This window comes from Dermochelys coriacea, chromosome 6, assembly GCF_009764565.3.
Source record: "Dermochelys coriacea isolate rDerCor1 chromosome 6, rDerCor1.pri.v4, whole genome shotgun sequence".
NCBI classification, from domain to species: domain Eukaryota; kingdom Metazoa; phylum Chordata; order Testudines; family Dermochelyidae; genus Dermochelys; species Dermochelys coriacea.
Genome location: NC_050073.1, coordinates 97,321,638 through 97,333,035, shown reverse-complemented (window position 1 = coordinate 97,333,035; position 11,398 = coordinate 97,321,638). Strand labels below are relative to the sequence as shown.

At 44.6% G+C, this 11,398-nt stretch overlaps 1 long non-coding RNA gene across 1 annotated transcript in view; it reads right to left on the bottom strand.

Moving 5' to 3' along the window:
* Positions 1 to 3,344: 3,344 nt before the first annotated feature.
* The window catches only part of LOC119857865, a 47,702-nt gene continuing 39,648 nt past the window's right edge, over positions 3,345 to 11,398 (bottom strand). Inside the window, exon 3 of the long non-coding RNA XR_005293725.1 lies at positions 3,345 to 4,544. This is a non-coding gene — a long non-coding RNA (uncharacterized LOC119857865). The remainder of the gene's footprint in view (positions 4,545 to 11,398) is intronic.

The window sequence follows — 11,398 nt, the reverse complement described above, 5'->3', positions numbered from 1 at the left end:
GCTCCTCTGAAACTAGGGATATCTAAAGTCTAACCTGGTACCCTGAAACACTACTATGCAGGTACTTCCTCATCCTGCAATTGCAGAAGATAGAGAATGCTGATCTGATGCAGGGTTTTATTGCCAGGAAACCCCCAACATAAAGCAACTGCTCTTCATCCAGTATGCTTTGTACGTGTGATGGGATCCCCAGGATACAACCTGGAACTGTGGGACCGCTGTGCCCCCTTAACTCTACAGCCAGGGCTGTCTCTCATAATGCTTTGCTAGTTACACTTATCACTTAGCCACCAGCATGCAGAGACACACCCACCATCCGATGAAGTGAGCTGTAGCTCACGAAAGCTTATGCTCTAATAAATTTGTTAGTCTCTAAGGTGCCACAAGTACTCCTTTTCTTTTTACACCCACCTAAGTTGCATGAATGATTGGAAGTATGGCAAGAGACCACCCTGGCTTAACCAGGAGATCTTCAGTGGTCAAACTCAAAGAAGAGTCCTACAAAAAAATGAATATGAACAAACACCACAAGTATGCAGGGACAAAATTAGAAAGACCAAGGCACAAAATGAGAGTAAACTAGCTAGAGACATAAAGGGTAGCAAGAAAACATTCTACAAATAGATCAGAATCAAGAGGAAGACCAAGGACAGAGTAGGCCAGTTATTCAAGCAGGGTGTGGGGGGGGGAGAATGATACTAGAAAACATGGAAATAGCAGAAGTGCTAAATGACTTTTTTGTTTCAGTTTTCACCAAGAAGGTTGGTGATGATTGGCCATCTAACATAGTGAATTCCAGTAAAAATGAGGTAGGAACAGAGGCTAAAATAGGGAAAGAACAAAGTTAAAAATTACTTTAGAGAAGTTAGATGTCTTCAAGTCACCAGATCCTGATGAAATATATCCTAGAATAGCCAAGGAGAGGACTGAGGAGATATCTGAGCCATTAGCAACGATCTTTGAAAAATCATAGAAGATGGGAGAGATTCCAAAGGACTGGCAGAGGGAAAATATAATGCCAGTATATAAAAAAGCAAATAAGGACAATCTAGGGAATTACAGACCAGTTAGCTTAACTTCTGTACCAGGAAAGATATGGAGCAAATAATAAAGTAATCAACTTGCAAACAGCTAGATGATAATAAGGTGATAAGTAACAGTCAGAATGGATTTCTCAAGAACAAATCATGTCAAACCAGCTAATAGCTTTCTTTACAGAGTAAAAAGCCTTGTGCATGGGGAGGGAAGCGGTAGATGTGGTATATCTTGACTTTAGTAAGGCTTTTGATACTGTCTTGCATGACCTTCTCAAACTAGGAAAATTCAACCTAGATGGAGCAACTATAAGCTGGGTGCATAATTGGTTGGAACACCATACCCAGAGAGTAGTTATCAGTGATTCACAATCAAGTTGGAAGGGCATATCAAGTGGGGTCCTGCAGTTCTGGGTCCAGTTCTGGTCAATAACTTCATCAATGCTTTAGATAATGGCAGAGTGAGCATACTTATAAAGTTTGCAGATGATACCAAAGTGGGAGGGGTTGCAGGTGCTTTGGAGGACAGAATTAAAATTCAAAATGATCTGACAAACTGGAGAAATGGTCTGAAGTAAATAGGATGCAATTCAATTAGGGCCTATGCAAAGAATTCCATTTAGGAAGGAACAATCAGTTGCACACATACAAAATGGGAAATGACTGCCTAGGAAGGAGTACAGTGGAAAGGGATCTGAGGGTCATAGTGGATCACAAGCTAAATGAGAGTCAACAGTGTAACACTGTTGCAAAAAAACCAAACATCATTCTGGGATGTATTAGCAGAAGTGTTATAAGCAAGACATGAGAAGTAATTCTTCCACTCTACTCCACGCTGATTAGGCCTCAACTAGAGTATTGTGTCCAGTTCTGGGCACCACATTTCAGGAAAGATGTGGACAAACTGGAGAAAGTCCAGAGAAGAGCAACAAAAATGATTAAAGGTCTAGAAAACATGATCTATGAGAGAAGACTGAAAAAAATTGGGTTTGTTTAGTCTGGAGAAGAGAAGACTGAGCGGGGACAAGATAACAGTTTTCAAGTATATAAGAGGAAGAGGGAGAAACATTGTTCTCTTTAACCTCTGAAGAGAGGAGAAGAAGCAATGGGCTTAAATTGCAGCAAGGGCAGTTTAGGTTGAACATTAGGAAAAACTTCCTGTCAGGGTGGGAAAGCATTGGAATAAACTGTCCAGGGAAGTTGTGGAATCTTTGCCTGACAGCTGTTTGTCTAACCTGCTCATAATGTTCCCTCTAATTTTTGACAGGCCTTGTGCACAAAAAATTTCTTCTGTGCAAATTGTTGTGCTTCTCTGCAAATTTTTGTGCGTGTGGTGTTTCGCCATGTGCACGGGGTTTAGGATCTGTATGCGTGCTCACACGCGCACAGCTTTGAGGGAACAGTGCTGTCAGGTATGTTCTACGTAATACTTAGTCCTGCCATGAGTGTGGGGACTGGACTAGATCTCTCTTCCAGTCCTACGATTCTACAATATACATATTTTGAAAGAACAATGAGTTTCAGCAGATCAGGACCTTTCATATGATACCTTACAAGGCATGCTTTGTTTGAAACATCACAACTATACAGAAGTGATGAATATGGGGGTTACAGGGTACTGTTTTGAGGTACAGAATGTCACAGTATGTTAAATTCTAAGTGCATGTACAAGTGAGCCAACGCAGCCCACAGCTCCTGGCAAGTTGCTGATATGCAGCCCTTGGTGTCATAACATGTAAACACAGCCAGGCTCGTGGTATATTCCAGATGGCAGTTCATGACAGCGGGAATCTGGGGACTGGCAGTATGGGTCCTAAAAAAAACTGAAGAGATTCCCCGACTTATTTGTTGAATGTGGTGTATGTAGCTATGTAACATACATGGTTTTCCTTTCTGTGAACTGCCCTTTGCATTTCTAGGGTCCTGTTGCCAGCTAAAGACAGCTGTCATTTTACATTCCGTTCCATGCAAACTGTTGCAAAGAGGACAAATAGACACTGTGCTCTGTTATGGAGACTTTGATTTTGTTTTCTTGTTTTGTTTTCTTCTCTTAATCTAAAATAAAAGCCATTTTAAGTAAAAGTGTATGGCTGCTTCTTGTTTGTAGAAGTGCTCACAATATTCAGTGATTCAAAGGATTTTTTAAAAATATTTATTCTCAGGTGCAGAGAGGGTGCCAGACATCCAGAATGTACAAGAAACATAATGAGATTCCCAAATAAGACAAAGCACAGTGAAATATTTACAGGAGTGACCCATCATGTGCTAATGGGCATTCCCCAGAGTTTCCAATTCACTGAGTTGCTTGGCAATATTGGTTCTGAAAGGGGAATAGCAAAGAGTGAAGAAAGCCACTAGCAAAGGAGATTGAAAGCTTACTACGGAGGCGGGTAATGCCAGAACACTGGCAAGTGGCTAATGAATCTTCCCATTTCAGAAAGGACATAGGGAGGCTCCATGGAAGCAGAGTAATGACCTATATACAATGGAGGCACAGAACAGGAAGGCCACCCACAAGGTTTTGAAGGGCGTGAACAGCAAAGAAGAGAGGAAATACTTAGGGGGATACAAGGACTATATCTGTGCAAGGCTACTTAGGCTGCCATCAGGTCACATTCCCTAACCGAGAGAGCTCTTAGCTTTGTCTTCGCTGCTTAAAAAGGTGTTTTTAACTATTGTGCATTTGTTAATCTTAACTGGAGACAAGGCACCTGCAGTTGTTTCTGCAAAGTAATCAGGTGAGGTCAGCACTATATCCTCATCTGGGGTTGACCACGCGTAGTTTATCTTGCAGTGAAATGAAAGTGCCTTGTCTCCACTAGAATTTTATAGCTGGATAGCTAATCCATATTAGTTACTGAGCAGTAAAAACACACCCTTTTTGTCAGTAAAGATGAGCCTGTGATATAATCTCCCAAAGGAAGTAGTAAAAGCCCCATTGCTTTGAAAGTTTTAAATTAGAACAAAACTCTAGGAAAAAAAATACACAGAGGAAGTGGGATGGGCCAGTTGACCTAACAGGTATTATATTATCACCCACTAACTCTCCATGGGTGAGAGGTCCCATGGTCATATGAGCTCTTATGGTGTTCTGTTCCCTCCTAGATAGTAGTAGGGCAGAAAGTTTGGAATCTTTTTGGCTGGTTAGAAGGTCCTGGTGTACAGTATTCTTACTCCAATTACAGAATTTAGCAAATCTCAGCGTTTCAGATAAGAAAGATTAATTTAACTGCAATCAAAACTAGGAAAAAAAATAAACCATTTAATTTGAACAATATGGCTACCACCAATGGCCTTAACTGGTTGCATTGTGAAGAAACAACAACAGTGACTTTGTTTGTTACACACAATGCAGTAGTTTTTCACTCTTGACTATATGTTCTTGCTTTTGTGAGTTTCCATCCAAACCTGAAGGACTGTAACCATTTGTGGAGCTGTTTAATGCAAGGAGCTGTAATCTTAATACAGGACACGTTCACTTCAGACTATCCAATTTCAGTCTCCGTTATCCTAATAGATAAAACAATAAGAGAAATAGTTTACTAAAAGGAACTTGGAAACAAAGGGCAGAGTACAAGAGGCAGCATTGATAACACACATGGATCTTTTCACCATTGTCGGTTCAAATGTATTCCAGATTAGTAAGAAGCTGGAAGACATTACTGGCCAATGTGAAATGAGCTTTTAGTTTCAGTCCAGTTCCTTATGGACAGGGGTCCACCTCCCACAAACCCAACTACTTCAGTTGATACCCTTGCTGGCAGTCTCAAGAAAGAGGCTAAGAACTGACTCAGCATGGAAACTAAATTGTCCCCACTACATCTATGGCTGGAGTTAGTTAGAGCCTATATCTCTTGCCTGTGCTCTTCTGGCTCTGTGGACACAGAAAGGACCTCAGGCTATCAGCACTGCCCCTTTCAGAAGCCTTACTATGAAAAAAGCAGGAGAGGAGGAGGAGGAGGAGAATTGATGCCCCTGTATATTTTACAGTAACTGCAAAATCCCAGCAACCCATTCTTCAACAAAGCTATGGGCTAAATGCTTCTGAAATCTCTCTGAAAATGAAGCCAGCTTCTTGCAAGGTATTAACACTAAGCTCCTATTTTTCCTCTCAGTTTCTGTTCCCAGCAAGACCAATATAATCCACATCAATTTGCAAGATTTCCTTTCATTCAGGCTCACAAACTCCCCACAATCTAGCCAGAGCTTCCAAGTTCTGTATTTGACACTGAGACTCTTCTGGATTTCCTTCCCCAAAATGAAAAATGTTTGCATTATAAAAGCACTACTTGTTGCACTGTTCAAAAGGAAACACGCCTACATTGGATGTTTGCTTTTGTAGGGCTGAATGGTTCAGAAAGCTGTATAATGCATACTGATGGCATTCTGTAGCTCACAAAAGCTTATGTTCAAATAAATTTGTTAGTCTCTAAGGTGCCACAAGTACTCCTTTTCTTTTTTGCGAATACAGACTAATACGGCTGCTACTCTAAAACCTAGTATTATTGTAGTTATTTAAATGTTCTGCATTGGTACATTTTTAGAGCACCCTTCATTCCAAAGCACTTTACAGGAATTGCCTCATCCACCACTGAAATGCAGACACCTCTAGGAAAAGGGCAACTAGCAAAATTAAAATTGGGGGAAAAAGAGACCAGAGAAGATTGGACTTCCCAGTTCCATAGAAAGGGTTGTTGGGGATTGTAATCTGGAAAGCAGTGACTCTGAAAAGCATTTAATGAGTCACAGTGGACAAGCAAATCAACGTGAGCTCCCAGTGTGATGCTTTGGCAAAAAGGATTAACATGATCCTTAGGCCTGGTCTACACTAGAAGTTTAGGTCGAATTTAGCAGTGTTCAATCGATTTAACCCTGCAGCCGTCAACACGACGAAGCCCTTTTTTCGACTTAAAGGACTCTTAAAATCCATTCTTTACTCCACCCCCGACAAGGGGATTAGCACTGAAATCGACCTCGCAGGGTCAAATTTGGGGTACTGTGGACGCAATTTGACGGTATTGGCCTCCGGGAGCTATCCCAGAGTGCTCCATTGTGACCGCTCTAGACAGCACTCTCAACTCAGATGCACTGGCCAGATAGACAGGAAAAGGCCCGCAAACTTTAGAATCTCATTTCCTGTTTGGCCAACGTGGCAAGCTGCAGGTGAGTGCAGAGCTCATCAGCAGAGGTGACCATGATGGAGTCTCAGAATCGCAAAAGAGCTCCAGCATGGACCAAATGGGAGGTACGGGATCTGATCACTGTATGGGGAGACGAATCCGTGCTATCAGAACTACATTCCAGTTTTTGAAATGCCAAAAAACATTTGTAAAAATCTCCCAGGGGATGAAGGACAGAGGCCATAACAGGGACATGAAGCAGTGCCACGTGAAATTTAAGGAGCTGAGGCAAGCCTACCAGAAAACCAGAGTGGCAAACAGCCACTCTGGGTCAGAGCCCCAAACATGCTGCTTCTATGATGAGCTGCATGCCATTTTAGGGGGTTCAGCCACCACTACCCCAACCCTGTGCTTTGACTCCGTCAATGGAGAGGGAGGCAACACGGAAGCAGGTTTTGGTGGCAAGGAAGATGATGAGGAGGAGGTAGAAGATAGCTTACAGCAAGCAAGCAGAGAAACCAGTTTTCCCGACAGCCAGGAACTGTTTCTCATCCTGGACCTGGAGCCAATACCCCCCGAACCCACCCAAGGCTGCCTCCCAGACCAGCCAGGCAGAGAAGGGACCTCTAGTGAGTGTACGTTTTTAAATAGTATACATGGTTTAAAAGAAAGTGTGCTTAATGATTAATTTGCCCTGGCATTCATGGCCAGTACAGCTACTGGAAAAGTCTGTTAATGTTTCTGGGGATGGAGTGGAAATCCTCCAGGGACATCTCCATAAAGCTCTCCTGGATGTACTCCCAAAGCCTTTGCAAAAGGTTTCTGGGGAGGGCAACCTTATTCCGTCCACCATAGTAGGACACTTTACCACGCCAGGCCAGTAGCACGTAGTCGGGAATCATTGCAGAACAAAGCATTGCAGCGTATGTTTTCTGGCGTTCAAACAACATCCGTTCTTTATCTCTCTCTGTTATCCTTAGGAGAGTGATATCATTCATGACCACCTGGTTGAAATAGGGTGCTTTTCTTAAGGGGACATTCAGAGGTGCCCGTTCCTGCTGGGCTGTTTGCCTGTGGCTGAACAGAAATGTTCCCTGCTGTTAGCCACGTGGTGTGGGGAGGCAAAATGCGACCTTGGAACGAAAGCACATGTGCTATGCATGTAATGTTAACAGCAAGGTTTACCATGAAAGAGTGTACCCATTGTTCTATTAAATGTGCCTTTTTAAATACCACTGTCCCTTTTTTTTCCCCTCCACCAGCTGCATGTGTTTCAAGGATCACAGGATCTTTTCCTTCCCAGAGGCTAGCGAAGATTAGAAGGCAAAAAAAAAAATGCAGTCGCAATGAAATGTTCTCTGACCTCAAGCTGTCCTCCCACACTGACAGAGCACAGACAACTGCGTGGAGACAGACAATATCAGAGTGCAGGAAAGCACGAAATGACTGGGAGGAGAGGTGGCAGGCTGAAGAGAGGTAGTGGCGGGCTGAAGAGAGGGCTGAAGATGATAGGTGGTGGCAGCGTGATGATAGGAGGCAGGATTCAATGCTGAGGCTGCTGGAGGATCAAACTAATATGCTCCAGCATATGGTTGAGCTGCAGGAAAGGCAGCTGGAGCACAGACTGCTGCTACAGCACCTGTGTAACCAACCGCCCTCCTCCACAAGTTCCATAGCCTCCTCACCCAGATGCCCAAGAACGCAGTGGGGGGGCCTCTGGCCACCCAGCCACTCCAGCCCAGAGAATTGCCTAAGCAACAGAAGGCTGGCATTCAATAAGTTTTAAAGTTTTAAAGCGCTATGTGACCTTGTCCTTCTCTCCTCCACCACCTTACCTGGTGCTTCCCTCCTCCACCACCCCTCCCGGGCTACCTTGGCAGTTATCCCCCCATTTGTGTGATGAATTAATAAAGAATGCATGAATGTGAAACAACAATGACTTTATTGCCTCTGCAAGTGTTGATTGAAGGGGGGAGGGGCGGGTGGTTAGCTTACAAGGAAGTAGAGTGAACCAAGCGGGGCGAGGTGGGGGGGTTCATCAAGGAGAAAGAAACAGAACTTTCACACCGCAGCCTGGCCAGTCATGAAACTAGCTTTCAAAGCTTCTCGGATGCGCACCACACCTTCCTGTGCTCTTCTAACCGCCTTGGTGTCTGGCTGCGCGTAACCAGCGGCCAGGCGATTTGCCTCAACCTCCCACCCCGCCATAAATGTCTCCCCCTAACAGATATTTTGGAGCGCACAGCAAGCTGTAATAACAATGGGAATATTGGTTTTGCTGAGGTCTAAGTGAGACAGTAAATTGCACCAACACGCTTTTAAGCGTCCAAATACACATTCTACCACCATTCTGCACTTACTCAGCATGTAGTGGAAAAGCTCCTGACCACTGTCCAGGCTGCCTGTGTATGGCTTCATGAGCCATGGCATTAAGGGGTAGGCTGGGTCCCCAAGGATAACTATAGGCATTTCAACATCTCCAACGGTTATTTTCTAGTCTGGAAAGAAAGTCCCTTCCTGCAGCTTTTGAAACAGACCAGAGTTCCTGAAGATGCGAGCGTCATGTACCTTTCCCGGCCATCCCACGTTGATGGTGGTGAAACGTCCCTTGTGAACCACCAGTGCTTGCAGCACTATTGAAAAGTACCCCTTGCGGTTTATGTACTCGCTGGCTTGGTGCTCTGGTGCCAAGATAGGGATATGGGTTCTGTCTATGGCCCCACCACAGTTAGGGAATCCCATTGCAGCAAAGCCACTATGACCTGCACATTTCCCAGACTCACTACCCTTGATATCAGCAGATCTTTGATTGCGTTGGCTACTTGCATCACAGCAGCCCCCACAGTAGATTTGCCCACTCCAAATTGATTCCTGAGTGACTGGTAGCTGTCTGGTGTTGCAAGCTTCCACAGGGCTATTGCCACTCGCTTCTCAACTGTGAGGGCTGCTCTCATCTTGGTATTCTTGCGCTTCAGGGCAGGGGAAAGCAAGTCACAAAGTTCCATGAAAGTGCCCTTACGCATGCGAAAGTTTTGCAGCCACTGGGAATCACCCCAGACCTGCAACACTATGCAGTCCCACCAATCTGTGCTTGTTTCCTGAGCCCAGAATCAGTGTTCCACGGCATGAACCTGCCCCATTAGCACCATGATGCCCACATTGCCAGGGCCCATGCTTTGAGAGAAGTCTGTGTCCATGTCGTCATCACTCTCGTCACTGCGCTGACGTCGCCTATTAGCCCAGTTTCGCTTTGGCAGGTTCTGGTGCTGCATATACTGCTGGATAATGCGCGTGATGTTTAATGTGCTCATAATCGCCAAAGTGATCTGAGCGGGCTCCATGGTTGCCATGGTATGGCGTCTCCATGGAAAAAAGGCGTGGAACGATTGTCTGCCGTTGCTCTGAAGGAGGGAAGGGTGACTGACAACATAGCTTACAGGGAATTAAAGTCAACAAAGGGGGTGGCTTTCATCAAGGAGAAACAAAAACGACTGTCACACAGAATGGCCCCCTCAAGGATTGAGCTCAAAACCCTGGGTTTAGCAGGCCAATGCTCAACCCACTGAGCTATCCCTCCCCCTGGTATTCCAGGCAGGACTGAATCTCTATTAAACTTTTCAAGACAGACCTCATCGAAATGATTGTCGGCTGTTGATTTCACGGACGGAGGGAGGGGGGAGCAAATGAATACAAAACAAATCTGGCCTATTTCTTGTTTTGATCCACTCCATCTATCTTTTACATCTTTGGCTGGCAGCAGACGGTGCAGTAGGACTGCTAGCCATCCTCATCTCCTGGCTGCTCACTGGAAGATAGTGCAATACAACTGCTGGCAGGACTAAAGAGAATGACCTGGTCAAGTCACTCCTATTTATGTCCCTGAGCCCATGTCTGCCCAGGATCTCCTGACCAACCTCACCGAGGCAGCCAAGAGCACCTAGGACATGACAACGATGGTTTTCAGGCCTATTGCACCGTCTGCTGCCACAAGGCAATGAGTTGCTTCTGTGTAGCAATGCAGCACCATGTCTGCCAGCACCCAGAAGACGTACGGTGACAGTGAGCTGAGCGGGCTCCATGCTTGCCATGGTATGGCGTCTGCACAGGTAACCCAGGAAAAAAGGCACGAAACGATTGTCTGCTGTTGCTTTCATGGAGGGAGGGAAGGAGGGAAGGCCTGATGACATGTACCCACAACCACCCGCGACGATGTTTTTGCCCCATTAGGCATTGGGATCTCAACCCTGAATTCCAATGGGCAGTGGAGACTGCGGGAACTGTGGGATAGCTACCCACAGTGCAACGCTCCGGAAGTCGATGCTAGCCACGGTACTGTGGAAGCACTCCGCTGAGTTAATGCACTTAGAGCATTTTGCGTGGGCACATACACAATCAACGATATAAAAACGATTTCTAAAAAAATGACTTCTATAAATTTGACCTAATTTCATAGTCTAGACATACCCTAAGATATATAAACAGGGATGCAGTGAGGAAACTTTACTTCTATATATGGCCTTGGTGAGACTGATACTACAGTACTGGGGAGTAGCTGCTGACTGTGGTACATGTAGGTACCAATGACAAAGGAGAGAGGTCCTGGAGACCAAATTTAGGCTACTAGGTAAGAGATTAAAGTCCAGGACTTCCATGGAGGCATTCTCTGAAATGTTTCCAATTCCACATAAAGGGCCAGTTATATAGGCAGAACTGCAGGGTCTCGATGCATAGATGAGACGAGGTGTAGAGAGGAGGGTTTTAGGTTTATTAGGAGCGGGGGAACCTTTTGGAAAAGGAGAAGCCTACACAGGAAGGCTGGGCTCCCCCTAAATCAAAACAGAATCAGATTGCTGGCATTAAAAATGAAAAGGTCATAGAGGAGTTTTTAAACTGAGGAAAAGCTGACAAGTGCAGAGGCACACACAAATTCGGATGGAGACATCCTTAAGGTAGGATCTGTTAATGGGAATTCTTTATATCCTAGTAAAAAGGAGAGTCTAGAAGTTGATAAAGATAGGAGCGGAATGAGAAGAAGTCAAATGAAAGGGTCCCATTCTGTTATATCACATGAAGGCAGACAAAACAAATTTTATAAGTGCTTGTACACAAATGCTAGAAGTCTAAATAATAATAAGATGAGTGAACTCAAGTGCCTGGTATTAAATAAGGATATTGATACAATAGGCATCACAGAAACTTGGTGGAATTATAACACTGTAATACTATGAAACAAAAATATACAGG